Source organism: Mustelus asterias, unplaced genomic scaffold (assembly GCF_964213995.1).
Source record: "Mustelus asterias unplaced genomic scaffold, sMusAst1.hap1.1 HAP1_SCAFFOLD_3668, whole genome shotgun sequence".
Classification (NCBI taxonomy): Eukaryota; Metazoa; Chordata; class Chondrichthyes; order Carcharhiniformes; family Triakidae; genus Mustelus; species Mustelus asterias.
In genome coordinates this window covers 17,897-29,327 of record NW_027593613.1, presented here as the reverse complement: position 1 = coordinate 29,327, position 11,431 = coordinate 17,897, and positions in this window count along the sequence as shown.

Below are 11,431 nucleotides of genomic sequence, written 5' to 3'. Positions count from 1 at the left end.
TCTCTCTGCCTCTCTCTCTCTGCCTCTCTCTCTCTCTCTCTGCCTCTCTCTCTCTCTCTCTGCCTCTCTCTCTCTCTCTCTGCCTCTCTCTCTCTCTCTCTGCCTCTCTCTCTCTCTGCCTCTCTCTCTCTCTCTCTGCCTCTCTCTCTCTCTCTCTGCCTCTCTCTCTCTCTCTCTGCCTCTCTCTCCTCTCTCTGCCTCTCTCTCTCTCTCTGCCTCTCTCTCTCTCTCTGCCTCTCTCTCTCTCTCTCTGCCTCTCTCTCTCTCTCTCTGCCTCTCTCTCTCTCTCTCTCTGCCTCTCTCTCTCTCTCTGCCTCTCTCTCTCTCTGACACAATTTAATAGCCTTGTTGGTTGTCAGTCTGAACAATTCATTCATTCATTATTCAGGCCTAATTGGTCAGATCATTAGTTGTGAGTAACTGATAGCCCAGTACAGAGGAAGCCGGGATCGCAGAGCCTCCCACCCACTCCCGGCTGGTTTGCAGCGAGGATGCAGAGACTGGCTTTGACTGAAATGGCTGATAGGTTTTCCACTGCCTGTCTGATTTGCCTTCCCCAGGCCGATCTGTTTGTTCAGGACACAGCTTGCAGGAAGCTCCCATCCAAAATATTTCGGAAGCGAACAGTTACCCTGGAGACGGGCAGCGCAGTGTAAACACAGCTGGGGACTGGTTTGCCAGGTTACGAGGCTCCGGATTGGGCCCTTCTGCCCATCGAGCCTGCTGCAGCTGGGGGAAGCAGCACGGTGGCACAGCGGGTTAGCACTGCTGCCTCACAGCGCCAGGGAGCCGGGTTCGATTCCCGACTCGGGTCACTGTCTGTGCCGAGTCTGCACGTTCTCCCCGTGTCTGCGTGGGTTTCCTCCGGGTGCTCCGGTTTCCTCCCACATTCCAAAGATGTGCCGGCTAGGTGGATTGGCCGTGCTAAATTGCCCCCTCAGTGTCAGGGGGACTAGCTTGGGTAAATGTATGGGGATTGGGATTGCAGTTGGTGCAGACTCGATGGGCCGAGTGGCCTTTTTCTGCACTGTAAGATTCTGTGGTGGATTTTATTGTTTTGAAGAGGAGGGGTTGATGTTAAATTGAGGCTCGGTGATGGGCAGGGAGTTCGGGAGAGAATGGACAGAGATGTGCGGGTTAGGTTGATTGGCCAGGTTAAAAAAATTGCCCCTTAGAGTTCTGGGATGTGTAGGTTAGAGGGATTAGCGGGTAAAATATGTGGGGGTAGGGCCTGGGTGGGATTGTGGTCGGTGCAGACTCGATGGGCCGAATGGCCTCCTTCTGAACTGTAGGGTTTCTATGATTTCTATGTCCTGGACACGTAACAAAGGGAGTGTCAATGAACTAAAGCTGGTGTTAATCGCGGAATCTAAGTAAGCGCGCAGAATGAGGGCTGGACGGCGAAATGAAGGCCAACCTCCACTCCTGTTTTCTTTCCGGGTTAAGTTGTGCTCGGAGAAAGAACTAACTTGCGTGTCTGTTCTTGTGTGGGGCAGGGTGATGTTCTGAGGAGAACGGTATTGTGTCGCACAGGTTCGGAGTGGAGTTCCCTCCCAAATCGATCGAACCTTGTTTCCTTCGCGTTTTGCACAAAGAAAATTTTATTTCAGGAATTTACTTGTTGTTTTTTCCCCTCCTTTCGTTCCTTATTTGGTTTCCTCCCACAGTCTGAAAGACGTGCTGGTTAGGGGTGCACTGGCCGTGCTAAATTCTCCCTCAGTGTTACCCGAACAGTGTGGCGACTGGGGGATTTTCACAGTAACTTCATTGCAGTGTTAATGCAAGCCGACTTGTGACTAATAAACAAATAAACTTAAAACTTTTAAAAAACTTTAATAAACTAATTTGGGGAGCCCATGCATGAAGGGATAATTTTTGTTACAGTCTGCATTCTCCCCCCGTGTCTGCGTGGGTTTCCTCCGGGTGCTCCGGTTTCCTCCCACAGTCTGAAAGACTGGTGCTGGTTAGGGTGCATTGGCAACACATCTCAAATGTTGCCCCATCCCAGTTTTGGCAGCCCGACCCGGAAGTTCGATACACACGAGGGGTCACTGAGAAGGAAGTCCAAAGTTAATAGTTTCTGTGTCTGAGGTAAGGTTTTTCCTTTTTTTAATGAGGCCTGGAGGGCTCTTGTTCTGAGGTGTGTGTTCCAGTCATACCTTACCAGAGTGGTATGGGCGTGGAATGCCCTGCCTGCAGCAGTAGTGGACTCGTCAACATTAAGAGCGTTCAAATGGTTATTGGATAAACATATGGATGATATTGGAATAGTGTAGGTTAGAGGGGCTTTAGATTGGTTCCACTGGTCGGCGCAACATCGAGGGCCGAAGGGCCTGTACTGCGCTGTAATGTTCTATGTTCCTCTGGGGCAGCAGTGGACCAAAGGTTGACCTAGTTCCCCTGCGACACAATACCATGTACCCCGGACATTCTCTCTTCCATCATAGGGTAGCACAGTGGTTAGCACTGCTGCTTCACAGCTCCAGGGACCTGGGTTCGATTCCCGGCTCAGGTCTGTGTGGAGTCTGCACATTCTCCCCGTGTCTGCGTGGGTTTCCTCCGGGTGCTCCGGTTTCCTCCCACAGTCCAAAGATGTGCGGGTTAGGTTGATTGGCCGTGCTAAAATTGCCCCTTAGTGTCCTGGGATGCGTAGTTAGAGGGATTAGTGGGTAAATATGTAGGGATATTGGGGTAGGGCCTGGGTGGGGTTGTGGTCGGTGCAGACTCGATGGGCCGAATGGCCTCTTTCTGTGCTTTCGGATTTCTATGATGATCTTCCGTCGGGAAAAAGATACAAAAGTCTGAGGTCACGTACCGACCGACTCAAGAACAGCTTCTTCCCTGCTGCTGTTTGAATGGACCTACCTCGCATTAAGCTGAACTTTCTCTACACCCTAGCTATGACTGTAACACTACATTCTGCACCCTCTCCTTTCCTTCTCTATGAACTGTATGCTTTGTCCATATAGTGCGCAAGAAACAATACTTTTCACTGTATCCCAATACGTGACAATAATAAATCAAATCAAATCCTTCTCCCCTATGTACTCTATGAATGGTATGCTCTGTCTGTATAGCGCGCAAGAAACAATACTTTTCACTGTATCCCAATACATGTGACAATAATAAATCAAATCCTTCTCCCCTATGTACTCTATGAACGGTATGCTTTGTCTGTATAGCGCGCAAGAAACAATACTTTTCGCTGTATCCCAATATATGTGACAATAACTCAATTCAAAGTTGTAGGGTCACGTTCCAGTCCAGAGTTCACGGTCCCTCACCCCCTGCACAATAGTGGTGGGTTTGGGTGGAGCAGGAATCAAAACTTCTTTGAATCCCTCCTCTAATGTTCTGGGGATCCGGGTTCGAATCCCGCCACGGCAGACGGTGGAATTTGATTTCAATAAAAAAAAATCTGGAATGAAGAATCTACTGATGACCATGAATCATAGAATCCCGACAGTGCAGAAGGAGGCCATTCAGCCCATCGAGTTTGCACCGACCACAATCCCACCCAGGCCCTATCCCCATAACCCCATGTGTTTACCCTAGCTAATCCCCCTGACACTAAGGAGCAATTTAGCACGGCCAATCCACCTAACCCGCACATCTTTGGACTGTGGGAGGAAACCGGAGCACCCGGAGGAAACCCACACGGAGAACGCACCGACGGTGACCCAAGCCGGGAATCGAACTCGGGTCCCTGGGGCTGAGAGGCAGCTGTGCTAACCGCTGTGCCACCGTGTCGCCCACTAAAAACAATCCCGTGAAGCCATTGTCGATTGTCGGAAAAACCCAACTGGTTCACTAATATCCCCTTTAGGGAAGGAAATCTACCGTCCTTACTTGGTCTGGTCTACATGAGCTACAGCAATGTGGTTGACTCTCAACTGTCCTCCAGGGGCAACTAGGGATGGGCAATAAATGCTGGACCAGCCAGCGACGCCCGTGTCCCACGAATGAAATAAAAGCTTCCTGTTTTATTGGAAATCAGGAAGTCAATCCACTTCGAGGAGGAAGTTTAATTCTGCTTTCAACAACTGTTTGTTTAGGTTAAAAATAGACTTGGGCGGAGAAATGGCAGATGGAATTTAATCTGGACAAATGCGAAGTGATGCATTTTGGAAGGTCTAATGCAGGAGGGAAGTATACAGTAAATAAGTTCGTAAGATATCGGAGCAGAATTAGGCCACTCGGCCCATCGAGTCTGCTCCGCCATTCAATCATGGCTGATAAGTTTCTCATCCCCATTCTCCTGCCTTTTCCCCATAACCCCTCATCCCCTTGTTGATCAAGAACCTATCTAGCTCTGTCTTAAAGACACTCAATGACCCGGCCTCCACAGCCTTCTGCGGCAAAGAGTTCCACACATTCACCACTCTCTGGCTGAAGAAATTCCTCCTCATCTCTGTTTTGAAGGAGCGTTCCTTCACTCTGAGGTTGTGCCCTCAAGTTCCAGTCTCTCCCACTAGTGGAAACATCCTCTCCACATCCACTCTATCCAGGCCTCTAGGTATTCTCTAAGTTTCAATTAGATCCCACCCTCATCCTTCTAAACTCCAACGAGTATAGACCCAGACTCCTCAAACGTTCCTCATATGACAAACCCTTCATTACTGGGATCATTCTTGTGAACCTCCTCTGGACCCTTTCCAAGGCCAGCACATCCTTCCTTAGATACGGGGCCCAAAACTGCTCACAATGCTCCAAATGGGGTCTGACCAGAGCCTTATGCAGCCTCAGAAGTACATCCCTGCTCTTCTAGCCCTCTCGACATGAACGCTAACATTGAATTTGCCTTCCTAACTGCCGACTGAACCTGCACGTTAACCATAAGAGAATCCTGAACCAGGACTCCCAAGTCGCCTTTGTGCTTCAGATTTCCGAAGCCTTTCCCCATTTGGAAAATAGTCTACGCCTCTGTTCTTCCTCCCAAAGTGCCATAACCTCACACCTTCCCGCATGGTATTCCATCTGGTTTGGAGGGTATGAGCTATGAGGAGAGATTGGACAAACTTGATTTGGTTTCACTTGAATGTTAGAGGGGCTGACCTGATGGGAGTTTGCAAAATTATGAGAGTAATAGACAGAAGAGATAGTCGGAGTCTTTTTCCCAGCGGAGAAATGTCAGTTACTGGGGCAACTAGTTTTAAGGTAAAAGGGGGAAACTTTAAAGGAGATGTGAGGGGCAAGTTTTTTCACACACAGGCTGGTAAGTGCCTGGAACAGAGGAGATGGTGGAAGCAGATACAACAGCAACGTTTAAGAGGCATCTTGACAGATATGTGAATGGGCAGGGAATAGAGGGACAGCGTAGAGGCAAAAGGTCTTTAGTTTAGAAAGACATCATGTATTGGCACAGGCTTGGTCCCTCTGCTGTACTGATCTTTAGAGGTGAGAAGGGCTTATCGAGTCTGCACTGACTCTCTTTCAGAGTATCCTCGCCAGGCACCCCCCCTCTGCCCTATCCCTGTAATCGCACGCATTTAACACGGCCAATCCCCCTAACCCGCACATCTTTGGACACTAAGGGGCAATTTAGCATGGCCAATCCACCTAACCTGCACATTTCTGGACACTAAGGGGCAATTTAGCATGGCCAAGCCCCCCTAACCCGCACATCTTTGGACACTAAGGGGCAATTTAGCATGGCCAATCCACCTAACCTACACATCTTTGGACACTAAGGGGCAATTTAACATGGCCAATCCACCTAACCTACACATCTTTGGATACTAAGGGGCAATTTAGCATGGCCAATCCACCTAATCTACACATCTTTGGACACTAAGGGGCAATTTAGCATGGCCAATCCACCTAACCTGCACATCTTTGGACACTAAGGGACAATTTAGCATGGCCAATCCCCCTAACCCGCACATCTTTGGACACTAAGGGGCAATTTAGCATGGCCAATCCACCTAACCTACACATCTTTGGACACTAAGGGGCAATTTAGCATGGCCAATCCACCTAACCTACACATCTTTGGACACTAAGGGGCAATTTAGCATGGCCAATCCACCTAACCCGCACATCTTTGGACACTAAGGGGCAATTTAGCATGGCCAATCCACCTAACCCGCACATCTTTGGACACTTAGCGGCAATTTAACATGGCCAACCCACCTAACTGAAACATCTTTGGAGTTTAAAGTTTATTTATTAGTGTCACAAGTAGGCTTACATTAACACTGCAATGAAGTTACTGTGAAAATCCCCTCCCGCGCTTGTTCAGGTAACACTGGGGGAGAATTTAGCACGGCCAATGCACCCTAACCACCACGCCTTTCAGACTGTGGGAGGAAACCGGAGCACCCGGAGGAAACTCACGCAGACACGGGGGGAGAACGTGCAAACTCCACACAGACCCGAGGCCGGGAATCGAACCCGGGTCCCTGGCGCTGTGAGACAGCGGTGCTAACCGCTGTGCCACCATGTTGCTGGCGTACTTCTGAAGTATCGTCACTGAACGGCTAATGGCACACACAACTGCAATAAGTCAAAAGAAGTTGGTGATTTTTTAAAAAGATTGTTTCGGTGGGCGTCTGAATGTGGAAAACACAGATCCCGATCGTGTCTTGACTCCATATCCACACTTCCAGGGATTGTTGATAACCATCAGGAATCACTCTCCGCCTGATATTCCCGTCGCTATGGAGACCGCGGCCAAATAAAAGACCAAAGCCCCACGAGGGCCCCAACTGGGTGTGGTCGGATCGCTGGGCAAGAAGGTTTGTCTTTCCATGCGGCTTTCACAACCTCAGGGTCACAAATAAGGGGATAATTGGGAAGTGTCGGAAGAGTCAATATGTGCACAGCAAGCTCCCATAGACAAGCAGTGGATGAAGGAGCATCCAATCGATTTGGGTGTTGGTGGGTAGAGTGGGGGGGGGGGTATAAATAGCGGCTCGGACACCAATGGGGTGGGTCAGCGTGGCGATGGAGGGAATATTCCCATTCGAAGCAGTGCCCAGAGAGGGCAAACGTTTGAGGCCTTGCCTAACACACAGGCCTCCGACTGTTCCGCACTGTGGGGGCGGGGCAGGGGGGGAGGAGCCTAGGAGTTCCCCAAGTTCCATATTTAACCCTCAGTATGTTATTGACTGAGAGACCCCTGCAGTACCACCACGTAGGAACAGACGTGGAAACTCGCATGGGAACGCACATGGAGAATAGGAGGAGGCCATTCCCTTCGAGGCTGTGCTCCTCCATTCATTATGATCGCGGCTGATCATCAGATTCAATATCCTGATCCCACCTCCCACGCCTCATGTAGCGGGCGGCACGGTGGCACAGATACTGCACCACAGCGCCAGGGACCCCGGTTCGATTCCCGGCTTGGGTCACTGTCCGTGTGGAGTCTGCACGTTCTCCCCCGTGCCTGTGAAGGTTTCCTCCGGGTGCTCCGGTTTCCTCCCATGGTCCAAAGCTGTGCGGGTTAGGGGGATTGGCCGTGCTAAGTTGCCCCTTAGTGTCCAAAGATAGAAACATAGAAACAAGAGGAGGCCATTCTGCCCCTCGAGCCTGCTTCACCATTCATGATAATCACGGGCTGATCATTGAATTCAATATCCCTCGATCCCTTTCGCCTCAAGAGCGATATCTAATTTCTTCTTGAAATCACACAACGTTTTGGCCTCAACTACTTTCTGTGGGAGTGAATTCCACACATTCACCACCCTCTGGGTGAAGAAATTTCTCCTCACCTCAGTTCTAAATGGTTTACCCCCTTATCCTCAAACTATGACCCCCTAGTTCTGGACTCCCCCCACCGTTGGGAATTCTTTCCGAATCTATCCTGTCTAACCCTGTTAGAATTTTATAAGTTTCTATGAAGTTCATTCTTCTAAACGTCAGTGAATTCAATCCGAACCGACTCAGTCTCTCCTCGTAAGATAGACCTGCCAACTCAAGAATCAGCCTGGTAAACCTTCGCTGTACTCCCTCTATAGCAAGGACATCCTTCCTCAGATAAGGACACCAAAACTGCTCACACAGATGTGCAGGTTAGGTGGATTGGCCATGCTAAATTGTACCTTAGTGTTCAAAGATGTGTAGGTTAGGTGGATTGGCCATGCTAAATTGTACCTTGGTGTTCAAAGATGTGCAGGTTAGGTGGATTGGCCATGCTAAATTGTCCCTTAGTATCTACAGATGTGTATGTCAGGGGGATTAGCAGCGTAAATACTTGGAGATGCAGGGATACGGCCTGGGTGAGGTGATCTGTTGGAGAGTCGGGACTGACTCGGTGGGCCGAATGGCCTCTTTCTGCACTAGAGGTATTCTGTAGTTAACGTCCCATCTGAAAGATGACATCTCAGACTGCGCAGCACTCCCTGGGGACTGACACTGGCAGCACCAGCCTGGGTCATACCGGCCTCCAGAGTGGGATTCGAATCTCTAAGCCTCTGACTCTGAGGCCAGAGAGCGTGACCCATCGACTTGGTGCCTCGGCCAAGGGGGCCGCTGGAGGCCAGAGAGTTATTTGCAAAAGTGTTTTCCAATGCAGAGAAAAGCTGCTCGGATAGATTGGAGAATGAAAGAAGATTAAACTGGGAGAAAAGCCATCTTGTAATCCTGCCAAAGTGAGGGATTAATTTCTTTGCTACCTTCTGAGTACATTAGCCTTGGCCCAGCTGATAGTCTGGGAGGAAAAGCTCGAGAGATTTAACCCACCATTTAGACTCCTGGGAAAGGGCAATTTAGCACGGCCAATCCCCCGAACCTGCACATCTTTGGACACTAAGGGGCAATTTAGCATGGCCAATCCCCCGAACCTGCACATCTTTGGACATTAAGGGGCAATTTAGCACGGCCAATCCATCTAACCTGCACATCTTTGGACACTAAGGGACAATTTAACATGGCCAGTCCATCTAACCTGCACATCTTTGGACTGTGGGAGGAAACCGGAGCACCCAGAGGAAACCCACACAGACACGAGGCGGACGTGCAAACTCCACACAGACAGTGAACCCGAGGCCAGAATTGAACCCGGGTCCCTGGCGCTGTGAGGCGGCAGTGCTAACCGCTGTGCCACCGTGCCGCCCCAGATGGGACATTACACCAAGGCTCATCTCTTTCCCCCGTCTGCCCCCTCGAAATGGACGTAAAAGATTCAACGGCTGCTTTGTCTTGGAAGAGCAGCGGCCACCGCTCCGAGGCAGCGGGTGATCCTGGTCATCGTGGCATTGATGTTAGTGGGATCTTGCTGTGCACCGGTTGCCCTTTCAGACAGCTGGCATGGCAATGGGGATCTTCAGATTGGCTGCAAGATACTGGCATGTGATTCTGTGACGAGACGCTGTCTTTAAGAATGTACTTTAATCGGGTTTCTCCGCAGGATGTTTCAAACTCGCTCCTTTCATTCTCTATGAACGGTATGCTTTGTCTGTATAGCGCGCAAGAAACAATATTTTCCACTGTATCCCAATACATGTTGTGCAGTTGCTGGTGTTGGACTGGGGTAGGCACAGTAAGTAGTCTCACAACACCAGGTTAAAGTCCAACAGGTTTATTTGCCAGCACGAGCTTTCGGAGTGTCGCCCCCTTCATCAGGTAATGTCCACGCACCTGATGAAGGAGCAGCGCTCCGAAAGCTCGTGCTACCAAATTAACCTGTTGGACTTTAACCTGGTGTTGTGAGACTTCTTACTGTCCCAATACATGTGACAAAACTGTACAAAACTCTGGTGCGGCCGCACTTGGAGTATTGCGTACAGTTCTGGTCGCCGCATTATAGGAAGGATGTGGAAGTGTTGGAAAGGGTGCAGAGGAGATTTACCAGGATGTTGCCTGGTATGGTGGGAAAATCGTATGAGGAAAGGCTGAGGGGCTTGAGGTTGTTTTCGTTAGAGAGAAGAAGGTTAAGAGGTGACTTAATAGAGGCATACAAGATGATCAGAGGATTAGTTAGGGTGGATAGTGAGAGCCTTTTTCCTTGGATGGTGATGGCTAACACGAGGGGACATAGCTTTAAATTGAGGGGTGAGAGATATAGGACAGATGTTAGAGGTAGGTTCTTTACTCAGAGAGTAGTAAGGGCGTGGAATGCCCTGCCTGCAGCAGTGGTGGACTCGTCAACATTAAGAGCATTCAAATGGTTATTGGATAAACATATGGATGATATTGGAACAGTGTAGATTAGAGGGGCTTTAGATTGGTTTCACTGGTCGGCGCAACATCGAGGGCCGAAGGGCCTGTACTGCGCTGTAATGTTCTATGTTCTAATAATAAATCAAATCCTTCTCCCTTGTGTACTCTATGAAGGGTATGCTTTGTATGGTGCGCAAGAAACAATACTTTTCATTGTATCCCAATACATGTGACAATAATAAATCAAATCAGGCAGCTCCTAGCATTTTATTGGTGCTGTGGTGTCTAACTGGTGTCCCCTAATTGTCACTAAAGCAGTATAATTGGACATCATGTTTTTTTAAAATCTGGCCGAATGCAGTGTCCTGGTGTTTTATGGTCCTTTGGGAATTGCTGGGTGGAGCATGATTGACAGGTCAGGTGCTGCCTGGAGACAGTCTCCACCCCCCCCCCCCAACACAGAGAAGTCTGAGGTTTTAGTTGCGGTTTCTGCCGGATGCTGTTTGGACTGCAGCAGTGTCTCCTGTTTTCCCCTCTCTCTGGAGTTGGAACTCCTGCTGTCTGCGGGTTGTTGGCTGGAAGCTGGTGGAGGTAGGCAGTATCTCTTGCGCCTCTCTCCAGAGGCTTGATGGAAGTTCCGGGACTGGGAAGCCTCGGAGATTTGATCTGACATTCCAAAGACCAATTCGCAGCAGGTGTTACAAGGTTGAAAGTCCAGCATCACGTGAGCATACTTGCTTTTTATGCTAAGTATTTAGTCTCTGTGGCGCAACTGGTTCAGCTGTTAACTGAAGGGATGGTGGTTCAATCCCCATCCAGGGACGAAGTCTTTTTGGATGGTACAGTGGTTAGCACCACTGCCCCACAGCACCAGGGACCTGGATTCAATTCCCAGCTCAGTTCTCTGTCTGCGTGGAGTCTGCACATTCTCCCCATGTCTGCGTGAGTTTCCTCCAGGTGCTCCCACAGTCCGAGAGATGTGCCAGTTTGGTGCATTGGCCGTGCTAAATTCTCCCTCAGGCGCCGGAGTGTGGCGACTAGGGGATTTTCACAGTAACTTCACTGCAGTGTTAATGTGAGCCTACTTGTGTGCAATGACTTTAATCAGGCAATTGAGGTGGGCCTGTTAGAATATGAGCTCCCTGATTAAGAGTCAAATTGATGGGCCAATCAGGGAACCTCTTGCTTTGCATTTAACCGGGCGTGTCAGTTCCTCTGGGACTCCGAGTGTCGGCTGCTAACTGAAAGCACTCTATGCTGTTGTCAGACTTTGTAAATAAAGGGATTTTGGTGAAGGGACTTCTGCCCTCCGAGGACTGATTACAGTGTA